Consider the following 12,963-nt stretch of genomic DNA (forward strand, 5'->3'; position numbering starts at 1 on the left):
CCTTAATGATGGCTGTTTAGACACATATGGGTATGAATCAATGTTACCAGAATTCACCAATATAGGTAAATTCTTACATTCTTGTAATCCAATGCCACCTAAACAATGTTTTAATAATGCCAGTTTCCTACCATGTTCACATTCCTCCCCTTCTAAAACCTCAACATAAGCTAAAAACATAGCTCCCCATGTTTCCCATCTATGGGTGGTTCTCCTGGTAATGCAAGAAATGAGGGTGGTAGGACAATCCCAGACATGTTGGCACACTAATATAGAAGTACTGATAGCTAGGTTCAAAAGAACAAAAGACAAGCAAAACAACAACAAAAATAACAAATGTGGTCACCGTTGTCCAACTTTTGCGAAATTACATGTAAAGGTTTGAAGAAATATGCAACCGTCCTACTTCAGAAATACACTTCCATGACAATCCTCTTTGAATTAAGTGAAATTCCTGTAATTCCCCAATGCTGCACCTGGAACAGAAGAAAAAAGACTGATACTAATAGGTGGCGCAACTGTGTGCATGTCACAGATTAAAATAGAGAAATCAGACCGGAAAGTTAGCCGGCAATTATGTACCCAATTATGTGTCTCCCCTGAAAACTCGGGTGAAAGACACACCCAATCGGAGCAGCTGACATGTCCAAGAATAGGAGTGATGCTGCCAAAATAGTGTGATAAATAACCCAATGGCAGGTGATTCACAGCAGATAAGAGGCATATCTGAGGGTGAATTGACCAATAAGGAGCTACCTCTTCCTTGCTCCGGACAGTAACCAATAATTGTAGAGGAGCGGAATAGATGCCCAATGACACTGTCCTTCCTTGCTCGGACTGAAGTTCTGTCGAATTTGCCAACCTGATCACCAAGCTTGTTCCTGATCGTCGCCAGTGTAGAAAAGTGCCTGCGCTGCACACACATCCAAATGAAGAAGGCCAACTGCAGGTAAAATGTTCCACGTTTATTTTCACAAGTTAGAGGTACAACATCCCAACAACGAATGTGGGTTCCGTTACAAAACCCTGTATATATATATATATTACCTACTGGCAGTCGCCAGTAGGTAGATATAGTTAGGACCTATTTTCCATAGGAAATCCGCAACATTCTATTTGGAAAAACTTTGGAGCCGATTGGCGAATCTTCGTGAAATTTTCAAAACTTTAGGCCAGCTCCGGTCCGCTCCTATCCTGAAAGTTTCACGGTGATTCAACAAGCGGGGCTGAGAAAAAAGGGGGGTCCCAAAACGTGTTTTTCCTATGCATTTTCCCATAGGATCTTTAGCCGCAGCTACAGCCCAAACTGCTGAACGGAATTACAACAAATTTGGCAAAGAGGTAGTCCTCAGTTCAGACTCATGCCTTTTGCTTAAATGGTGTAAATCCACTCAGTAGTTCCTGAGAAAATTAGAGTTAAAAGTACATATTTATCTATGGCCTTGAAGGATCCGCGCACCCTCCCGATCACAAGCTGAATTTTAATTGGCTGCCAACACTCTGAATCAGGAAGTGTTGGTGGCCATCTTGTGCCTTGGTAGAACCGAGGCACAAGAAACCCCCCAAAAAAGGCGCAAAACGTGAAAAGAGGGCAGGGTAGAAACACCCTGACCCCCTAGGCCTGCTCAGGGGGTCCCACAAGGAAGCCCAAGGCCCCCCAATTTTTTTTTAAAATGGGAGGATGTGCGCTGGATGCGCGCATCCTCCTGATAGAAAAAAAAATTCAGCGCAGGCTCCCGTGCTGAATATGCTAATTTGCCCCCGGGGGCCAAATCCCGGGAGCATAATAAAAAAGTAAGTGTGGGGCGGTCCCAATCCCCCCACACTGCCCCGGGGACCGCCAACCCCCGGGGCTCTAACATAGTATATGCGGGGGGGCTCACAGCCCCCCCGCGCCCCCGGGGAACGCCACTCCACGGGGCTTCTTGAAAATGGGTGAGGGGGCTCTCATTGAAGCTATCGCTTCAATGAAACAAAGCTGATTGCTTTTCCACATGGGGAGCAGCATGTTAGCTGCTGCCCATGTGGAAAAGCAATGCCGGCTCCCGCAGGAGGCGGAGAGCCGGCGGGACCATGGGGGGATTGGGGACCCCCCCATGACCCCCAACAAAGAGGGCCAGCCCCGGGGGATGGGGTCCCCCGGGGCTGTGTAGTAGTAGCCCAGGAGGGGGGCCACGCAGCCCCCTCCAAACACAATTAAAAAATAAAAAATACGGCCCGGGGATGGCGTCCCTGGGGCCATACGTGGCCACAGGAGGGGGGCAAGGCAGCCCCCCTCCAGAATAAATAATTTTAAAAAAGAACCATGCCCCGGGGATGGGTTCCCTGGGGCAAATTATGGCCTCTGGAGGGGGGCCACGCAGCCCCCTTGCGGATTTTTAATTTTTTTATAAAAAAAAAAATTGGGGGCAGGCCTTGGGGGATGGGGTCCCCAGGTCCCATAAATTAGAAAAAGAAGGGGGGCTACGCAGCCCCCCTTCTAAAAAATGAAAAAAAAGAAGAAGACAGGATCGGGCCGGAGGCCACCCCCCTCCTTGCACCACTCTGCAAACGCGCCACCTGGCGCGTTTGCAGAGGGGGAACTAATTCCCCTTAAATACTGGGGGTCCCTGGGGGCCAACTAGCCCACCAGGAACCTCCAGTATGCGCCAGGGGGCTGCTTTGCAGAGAGGTGTAATGAGGCCACTCCCCTTTTTACCCCTCTCTGCAATGCAGCTCCGTGGCGCTTACTGGAGGTACCTAGTGGGCTAGTTGGCGGCCAGGGGATGTCAGGATTCAAGGGGACTTAATCCCCAATTTAAAACACGCCACAGGGCACGTTTGCACAATGGTGAAGGTAGGGGGCGGGGCCTGAGCTGATATGTGTGCAAACACGCCCTGTGGCGTGTTTTAAGTTGGGGAATTAATTCCTCTTCAATCTTGAGGTCCCCTGGTGACCAACTAGCCCACCAGGTACCTCCAGTAAGCGCCACGGAGCTTCGTTGCAGAGTGTTGTAAAAAGGGGCGTGGCCTCTGAACACCTCTCTGCAACCCAGCTCCCTGGAGCATACTGGAGGTACCTGGTGGACTAGTTGGCCCCCAGGGGACCTCAGGATTGAGGAGGCATTAATTCCCCAACTTAAAACGCGCCACAGGGCGTGTTTGTCCACATATCACCTCAGGCCCCGCCACCTTCCTTCACCATTGGGCAAATATTCCTCTAAAATCAGCCGAACTATGAATTCCGATTTACTCATCTGTTATCAGGAGAGAACCCAGGGCTACATCTTTTAGCCCAGCACTGACCCTGAATAGTAATTCTGAGCGTACTTACCAGTAACTTGTATTTCCATCCATAGGAATCCATTGGGTGGTTTTCACCAGAAAAGTTTCCAAGTGTCCAATGTTGAAACGTACAAATATTTCTCTAAAATCAGCCGAACTACGAATTCCAATTTACTCACCTGTTATCAGGAGAGAACCTAGGGCTGCATCTTTTAGCCCAGCACTGACCCTGAAAAGTAATTCTAAGCGTACTTGCCAGTAACTTGTATTTCCTTCCATAGGAATCCATTGGGTGGTTTTCACCAGAAAAGTTAACCAAGTGTCCAATTTTGAAACATCTAAATATTCCTCTAAAATCAGCCGAACTACGAATTCCGATTTACTCACCTGTTATCAGGAGAGAACCCAGGGCTGCATCTTTTAGCCCAGCACTGACCCTGAAAAGTAATTCTAAGCGTACTTACCAGTAACTTGTATTTCCTTCCATAGGAATCCATTGTGTGGTTTTCACCAGAAAAGTTTCTGTGTCCAATTTTGAAACGTACAAATATTCCTCTAAAACAAGCCGAACTACGAATTCCGATTTACTCACCTGTTATCAGGAGAGAACCCAGGGCTGCATCTTTTAGCCCAGCACTGACCCTGGAAAGTAATTCTAAGCATACTTAACAGTAACTTTTATTTCCTTCCATAGGAATCCATTGTGTGGTTTTCACCAGAAAAGTTTCTAAGTGTCCAATTTTGAAACGTACAAATATTCCTCTGAAATCAGCCGAACTAAGAATTCCGATTTAGTCACCTGTTATCAGGAGAGAACCCAGGGCTGCATCTTTTAGCCCAGCACTGACCCTGAAAAGTAATTCTAAGCATACTTACCAGTAACTTGTATTTCCTTCCATAGGAATCCATTGGGTGGTTTTCACCAGAAAAGTTTCTGTGTCCATTTTTGAAACGTTAAAATATTCCTCTAAAATCAGCCGAACTACGAATTCCGATTTACTCACCTGTTATCAGGAGAGAACCCAGTGCTGCATCTTTTAGCCCAGCACTGACCCTGAAAATTAATTCTAAGCGTACTTACCAGTACCTTATATTTCCTTCCATAGGAATCCATTGGCTGGTTTTCACCAGAAAAGTTTCTGTGTCCAATTTTGAAACGTACAAATATTCCTCTAAAATAAGCCGAACTACGAATTCCGATTTACTCACCTGTTATCAGGAGAGAACCCAGGGCTGCATCTTTTAGCCGAGCACTGACCCTGGAAAGTAATTCTAAGCGTACTTACCAGTAACTTGTATTTCCTTCCATAGGAATCCATTGGGTGGTTTTCACCAGAAAAGTTTCTGTGTCCATTTTTGAAACCTTAAAATATTCCTCTAAAATCAGCCGAACTACGAATTCCGATTTACTCACCTGTTATCAGGAGAGAACCCAGTGCTGCATCTTTTAGCCCAGCACTGACCCTGGAAAGTAATTCTAAGCATACTCACCAGTAACTTGTATTTCCTTCCATAGGAATCCATTGTGTGGTTTTCACCAGAAAAGTTTGTGTCCATTTTTGAAACGTACAAATATTCGTCTAAAATCAGTAGAACTACGAATTCCGATTTACTCACCTGTTATCAGGAGAGAACCCAGTGCTGCATCTTTTAGCCCAGCACTGACCCTGGAAAGTAATGCCAAGCGTGCCCGTGTTCAAATGTCCGCTCCAACATGCTCTCCCGTTTGGTAAGAAGTACTGGCACTCGCGGGCTTCAGATACCACAACCTAGTTATTAATTCAAATTACGGCGTTGCCAAAACAAAACAAATGCGTTTCGGGGTTTCCCTTCCTCAGTGTTTATACATTGCACTGAGAGGCGCCATTTTTAGATGTTACGAGCATGCAAACAAATTAAGGACAAATGCACCACAGAATTGTTGGGCGCCATCTTGGAATATGCCTGATTGTTATAAATCCATCAGTAAAGATCGTAAATACGATAATTACAAAATTTATTGAATCATATTGATTCTACTTGGTCATCAACATTATTTAAACATTACGTTTGCTGTAAACACATAAATAATTGTGGAGTCTATCGCAATTTTTAAAACCAAGTGTTCGCAATACATATAATGTTGCTCTCTTCGATTATTTTTGCCGTGTATCGGCATGGTGCAGAACCTTTGTTTGGTTCTGCCCAAAGTCCTTTAGTTTGCTCTCTTCTGTTAGTCATAAACAAGCCGTGTATCGGCTTCTCGAAACGGATAATTTGATAGTTTACAAAAGAAATAACGGAAAAAACATCATCAAAGAAAAATGTATAAAAATTGGTGCCTGGTCTCCAGACAACGAGATATGGAGTAAAGATGTGGTTACCTGGTATAGGTATATTGATGACCTCTTCCTAATATGGAGGGGGTCTTTAGACAGAGCAGAAGCATACATCGAATATCTTAACAACAATGATGTGAACTTAAAATTTACGGGTGAGATTAGTTCAGTGGGAGTTAACTACCTTGACCTCAGAGTGGAGATTTTAGAGGATACAATTTCAACTAGCCTATACCGCAAACCAACTGCGGGCAACAGCATGTTGCACGCTACAAGCAGTCAACCAATTAAATTAAAAAACAGCATACTGTATGGAGAATTCCTGCGGTTAAAAAGGAACTGCTCTAGGAAATGCAATTTCGACATAGCAGCCAAAAACAGCCTAAAAAGGTTCATAGCAAGAGGGTATGACTTGGATCTTTTAGAGAGTACTTTAGCTAAAGTTAATACCATCAAAAGAGAGAATTTGATAAAAACCACACAAAAAAATCTTAAAGCAAAGAAACTGGATGAGGGCAAATTTCGGGTGATCACAAATTACTCGGAGGATGCCGACTCAATAAGAAGAATTCTATGTCGGAATTGGCATGTCTTAAAAACAGACATGATTATTGGGATGGATATCCCACCAATTCCACAGATAACCTTCAGAAAAGCCAGATCAATAAAAGACAGATTGGTTCATAGTCATCTAGATCCAATTCCAATCAAGAAAGGAACATTGAGTGAAATGAAAGGATTTTACCCATGCGGAAAGTGCAAGGCTTGCGCTTTCAGCAAAAGAGTACTAACATATGAGATCAAAGGAGTAAAAAAACATCAAACTATTAATAAGTTTATGACATGTCAAACTAGCCATACTCTCTACTGTCTATTGTGCCCCTGTGGCCTAAGATATATTGGTAGCACCATACACAGTGTCAAAGTAAGAGTGCTAGAACACATGCGCGCAATAGCAAACAGGGAAAAAAGTTATCCTGTTGCAAAACATTTTGCGATTAAACATCAAGGCAATAGAGATCAGTTACAGTACTTCAGCTTAGATCACGTGCCCTTTAACATCAGAGGGGGGGACAGGGTAGCAAAACTGAGGAGATTGGAGTCCCGCTATATAATTGATTTACAAACGAAGACTCCAAACGGATTGAATAGTGGGGAGGAATTGACCTCACACCTAGGGACCTAGGAAAATTATCCATTTGTTACTGATATTTCGTAAGAACTGTTTGCCTGTAAGAATTGATTTTGTATATACAACTTTTATATATTTTTCTTTGATGACGTTTTTTCTGTTATTTCTTTTTTAACCTATCAAATTATCTGTTTCGAGAAGCCGATACACGGCTTGATTATGACTGACAGAAGAGAGCAAACTAAAGGACTTTGGGCAGAACCAAACAAAGGTTCTGCACCATGCCGATACGCGGCAAAAATAATCGAAGAGAGCAACATTATATGTATTGTGAACACTAGGTTTTAAAAATTGCAATAGATGCCACAATTATTTATGTGTTTATAGCAAACGTAATGTTTAAATAATTTTGTTGACCAAGTAGAATCAATATGATTCAATGAATTTTGTAAATATCGTATTTACGATCTTTACTGATGGATTTATAACAATCAGGCATATTCCAAGATGGCGCCCAACAATTCTGTGGTGCATTTGTCCTTTGTTTGCTTGCATGCTCGTAACATCTAAAAATGGCGCCTCTCAGTGCAAAGTGTAAACACTGAGGAAGGGAAACCCTGAAACACGTTTGTTTTGTTTTGGCAACGCCTTCATTTGAATTAAAAACTAGGTTTGTGGAACCTGAAGCCAGCGAGTGCTAGTACTTCTTTCCAAACGGGAGAGAGTGTTGGAGCGGACATATATATATATATATATATATATATATATATATATATATATATATTCACTGAAAAAACCATAGGTTTCAGGGGTGTTATAGTTAGCTGGACTTTTCACTTGTACAAAACCATTGAAATTCCCCCGTTATAGTTAGTTCAGCTAACTATAACTCGCGCGCCCGCAATGCACTGCTGATGGCGTCACATATTACATCACTCATGACATGGTCAGTGACATCACTCATGACATCACTGATGACATCTCAAATGACATCACTGATGACATCATCCATGTGATAGAGTGGCAGACCTCCTCTCACCCTAATATAACCTTTGATACACACATTCAAAAATAGAGACTAAAATTTTCAAAACAATGGACATACCAATACCAGTTACAACAACCTCTTCAGTAATTCTAAGATCCACATACACATCCACTCATTCACCAACAGTCCTATACAGTCACTCATACATGTACTCACTCATCATATGTACTCATACACCTATACATCTTGTTACACAATGCCACTCATCCATAGAGTTACTCACACACATAGTCACTCATGCTAATAAAGAATCAAACATACATTTACTTGCATATACAGTTATACACACACCACCACACTTACTTCTACGGAAACTTACACATACTTAGTCTTTTAAACAATCACTTATAGAAACACATACTTATTCATACAGGAACTCTTTCAATCTCTCACTCTCACATATACTCACATATATACACCAATAGTCACATATACTAGTTTAAAACATATGTAGTTACTCATAAAGACACTATTGAGACAGTCATTCACTCACTAACACACCCATACACACACTCATCCATCCATACAGTCCTGCACACATGCTGTGTTCAACACATACAAACAGTGAGTCACTCATTCATGCACCTATGCACTACGTAATACCCCCCACCGAACCATGCAGACACTCAGACTGATACTCAAAAAACCAACTAATAACCTATATAGACACCCATGTAGCTACTCACCAACCCATGCAGCCACTCATACACAAAGTGAGAGACTGATACAGATATTTACATATTTAAACATTACTCACTAAGCCATGTATTCACTAGGCCTGGGCGAAAATTTCGTTCCGTTCGTGGAAATTGCGATAATTTGACATTTTCGCGCTCCGCGGAGAGCGCGAAAATGTCAAAATTTCCGGTTTCCACAGCTTGGCGATAATTTGTTTCTTGCTCGCGCTGTAAAATATTACATTCTCGCGCGCGCGCAATCGCCTTACCTGAATCCCTGCGTTCGCCGACAAGTTTTCTTGATCCGGTCGCGTTCTCCATGAGATGTTGTATTGTTTTTAGCCATTTGCGCTGTCTCGTGACAGTTCGCGCCCGCAGTGACGTCATGCGTCGCGCGATCACGTCTTTCTTCTCGCGATCATGCACCGCAAGACAACTCAAAACAAGATGGCCGCGCCCGCAAGGAACCACATGGGTAAGTTGGCGACCCGCAACCATGCAGAAAATCTCGCGAACATGCGGGAAAAAAACGTCCTCATTTTCGCGATATTTACGCTTGTTTGCGATAATTTTAAACATTTTCGCGATAATTTGCGAAAGTTAATTTCGCAAATTCCGCCCACCCCTAGTATTCACTATGATACACTTAATCAGTCAGTTACACAATCAATTTTTAAAAAACAAATCATCCATTTAGACACTTATATACCCATTTATTCTTCCATCGACCTTGAGATATACATATTCAAAACATATTTAATTTTCAGAAAAACACACATTCACTGGATGATGTCATCAGTGATGTCATCAGTAATGTCATTTGAGATGTCATCAGTGATGTCATGAGTGATGTCACTGACCATGTCATGAGTGATGTAATATGTGACGTCATCAGCAGTGCATTGCGGGCGCGCGAGTTATAGTTAGCTGAACTAACTATAACGGGGGAATTTCAATGGTTTTGTACAAGTGAAAAGTCCAGCTAACTATAACACCCCTGAAACCTATGGTTTTTTCAGTGAATATATATATATATATATATATATATATTCAGTGAAAAAACCATACGTTTCACACACGTTATAGTTAGCTGGACATTTCAGTCGTAAAAAACCAATGAAATTCTCCCGTTATAGTTAGTTAAGCTAACTATAACTCGCGCACCCGCAATCCACTGCTGATGACGTCACATATTACATCACTCATGACATGGTCAGTGACATCACTCATGACATCACTGATGACATCTCAAATGACATCACTGATGACATCATCCAGTGAATGTGTATTTTTCAGAAAATTAGATATGTTTTATATATGTATATCTCAAGGACGATGGAAGAATAAATGGGTATATAAGTGTCTAAATGGATGATTTGTTTTTGAAAAATTGATTGTATAACTGACTGATTAAGTGTATCTTAGTGAATACATGGCTTACTGAGTAATGTTTAAATATGTAATTATCTGTATCAGTCTCTCACTTTGTGTATAAGTGGCTGCATGGGTTGGTGAGTAGCTACATGGGTGTTTATATAGGATATTAGGTGGTTTTTTGAGTATCAGTCTGAGTGTCTGCATGGTTCGGTGGGGGGTATTACGTAGTGCATAGGTGCATGAATGAGTGACTCACTGGTTGTATGTGTTGAAGACAGCATGTGTGCAGCACTGTATGGGTGGATGAGTGTGTGTATGGGTGTGTTAGTGAGTGAATGACTGTCTCAATAGTGTCTTTATGAGTAACTACATATGTTTTAAACTAGTATATGTGACTATTGGTGTATATAAGTGAGTATATGTGAGAGTGAGAGATTGAAAGAGTTCCTGTATGAATAAGTATGTGTTTCTATAAGTGATTGTTTAAAAGACTAAGTATGTGTAAGTTTCCGTAGAGTGAGTATATGTGTCAGTAACTCTGTGGATGAGTGGCATTGTGTAGCAGGATGTATAGGTGTATGAGTACATATGATGAGTGAGTACATGTATGAGTGACTGTACAGGACTGTTGGTGAATGAGTGGATGCGTATGTGGATCTTAGAATTACTCAAGAGGTTGTTGTAACTGGTATTGGTATGTCCATTTTTTTGAAAATTTTAGACTCTATTTTTGAATGTGTGTTTCAAAGGTTATATTAGGGTGAGAGGAGGTCTGCCACTCTGTCACAAGGATGATGTCATCAGTGATGTCATTTGAGATGTCATCAGTGATGTCATGAGTGATGTCACTGACCATGTCATGAGTGATGTAATATGTGACGTCATCAGCAGTGGATTGCGGGTGCGCGAGTTATAGTTAGCTTAACTAACTATAACGGGGGAATTTCATTGGTTTTTTACGACTGAAATGTCCAGCTAACTATAACGTGTGTGAAACCTATGGTTTTTTCACTGAATTTGCAAGGTTTTTTAAATGCTAATTCCTAACAATAACGTGTGTGAAACCCATGGTTTTTTCAGTGAATTTGTATGGTTTTTTAAATGCTAATTCCTAACTATAACGTGTGTGAAACCCATGGTTTTTTCACTGAATTTGCAAGGTTTTTTAAATGCTAATTCCTAACAATAACGTGTGTGAAACCCATGGTTTTTTCAGTGAATTTGTATGGTTTTTTAAATGCAAATTCTTACCTATAACGTGTGTGAAACCCATGTTTTTTTCAGTGATTTGATATTGTTTTTTAAATACAAATTCTTATATTAAACGTGTGATTTTTTTTTTTTTATTTGCACGGTTTTTTACATTTTTTATTTTTTACTTTATATTCTCTTTAAACACTATGCTTAAATGTAAAAAATTCTGCAACATATTATTTTCTTTTTTTTTTATCTTTTTTTTACCAAACAGGTAAGATATATTAGTATAACATAGTGATTCTTTTTTTTTTACGTGCGCGTACGGTAAGCTTACGGTAAGTGTACGTTTTGCGTAATGTACGTAATATTTCTACTCTTTTTGCGTATGGTTACGCAATTTACGTAGTTGTGCGTACTGCGTACGCGGCGCGTAAGCGCAAACGCTACACGCGCACGTTACGCGGAAGTGTTGGGGCGTGCCTGTTATGCGCATGCGCGCATGCGCGTGTCTTTTATACGCGCATGCGTACTTTTACCGTAAGCGCTCCGTAAGCGCTCCGTTAGCGTAACGTAAGCGTAACGTACGCGCACGGTGGGTCATGTGACCAAGAAACAAAACTTTTGATTGGTTTAAAGTACTTTCAGTTCTAGAACTCTCCTACACCACACCCATTCCCCTCATTTCTGCTTGTGGTCCCTTAGGAGAAGGAGCTGAGTTGTCTTTGGGATACGATGGCAGACCAGCACTCTTCTTCTGAGAGTGAGGCTAGCAGCACCACCATCAGGCAGAGAAGGAGGAAACAGAAGAGCTCTTTTATATGGGAGAATTTTACTTTTCCTGAGGGCGAGAAAAAAGTTAATGCTGCTTTGGTGACATGCAAGCTGTGCCAGCGTGTACTTTCTAGAGGTAATCCTAACAAGAAGTATTCCTTTGGGAATCACACTATGTTGAGACACCTTGAGGATGTACAACCTAGGACACATGCTCGACATACTAGAGAAAACCCTTCAGTAAGTCGTGCAAGCACATCCACAGCAGCTCAGCCGAGTCCATCTTCGGCAGCTCAGCTGAGCCCTTCATCTGTGGGGGCAGATTCACCTTTTTCTGGTCCTCTGGAAACCAACCATCGATTTGCGAGGGTTACAATGCGGTGCTCAAATTGCCATGGTCTAATTGTTCGTGGGGAGACCAGTGTTCCCCTAATTAACAACAGAATAGACCAGCACATTTGTCCTACCAGCTAATATTCCCATTCTTCCTTTCCTCTGTCCCTGCATGAACACAACGGCTCTTTTAAGAGCCAACCTTACCTCTCAACTTTTTTTAAATTTTTTCTTTAAAACTTTTTTTTTTTTTTTACCGTACGCGTATTTTTTTTTTTTTTTTTAAAAACACTAAAAAACAATTATCACATTACAAGGTCTTTGAGGGATTAATAACGAAATGCTGAAAATCTGTTTGAGGAGAAGTGGAAAAAAGGGACCATCTAATTTCTGACTTACCTGACCCACCCAAAAATTTAATTATCAATTTAAATGTAATTGAAATTGCTTGAAAAAATTGTTTTATTTTTCGAAAATTTTCTTTCTCAATCTGAAAAAAAAAGAAAAAAGTATTAATATTTAATAAAACATTTTATAATACAGTACACGTATTTCCATTTTTTCCAAAAACAATTTTTTGCCATTTTTTTGCTGTTTTCAGAATATATTGCATTTCACTATTAATCGTGAAAGCAATTGCATTCATCACTTAACAGCGGGCAAAAAAAAAATAACAATCTCAAAGATTGTTTTAAAAAAGCCCAGAATCTCTTCTCACTTAAACATAACATTATAGAAATGCAAAATATTCAAAAAAAATATCATCTAATAACAATAACTATTTCTAAAAAATACCGTCTGACAATTTTGTTTCAGAAGCATAATCACAAAAATAATATATCTCAA

Source organism: Triturus cristatus, chromosome 5_2 (genome assembly GCF_964204655.1).
Source record: "Triturus cristatus chromosome 5_2, aTriCri1.1, whole genome shotgun sequence".
Classification (NCBI taxonomy): Eukaryota; Metazoa; Chordata; class Amphibia; order Caudata; family Salamandridae; genus Triturus; species Triturus cristatus.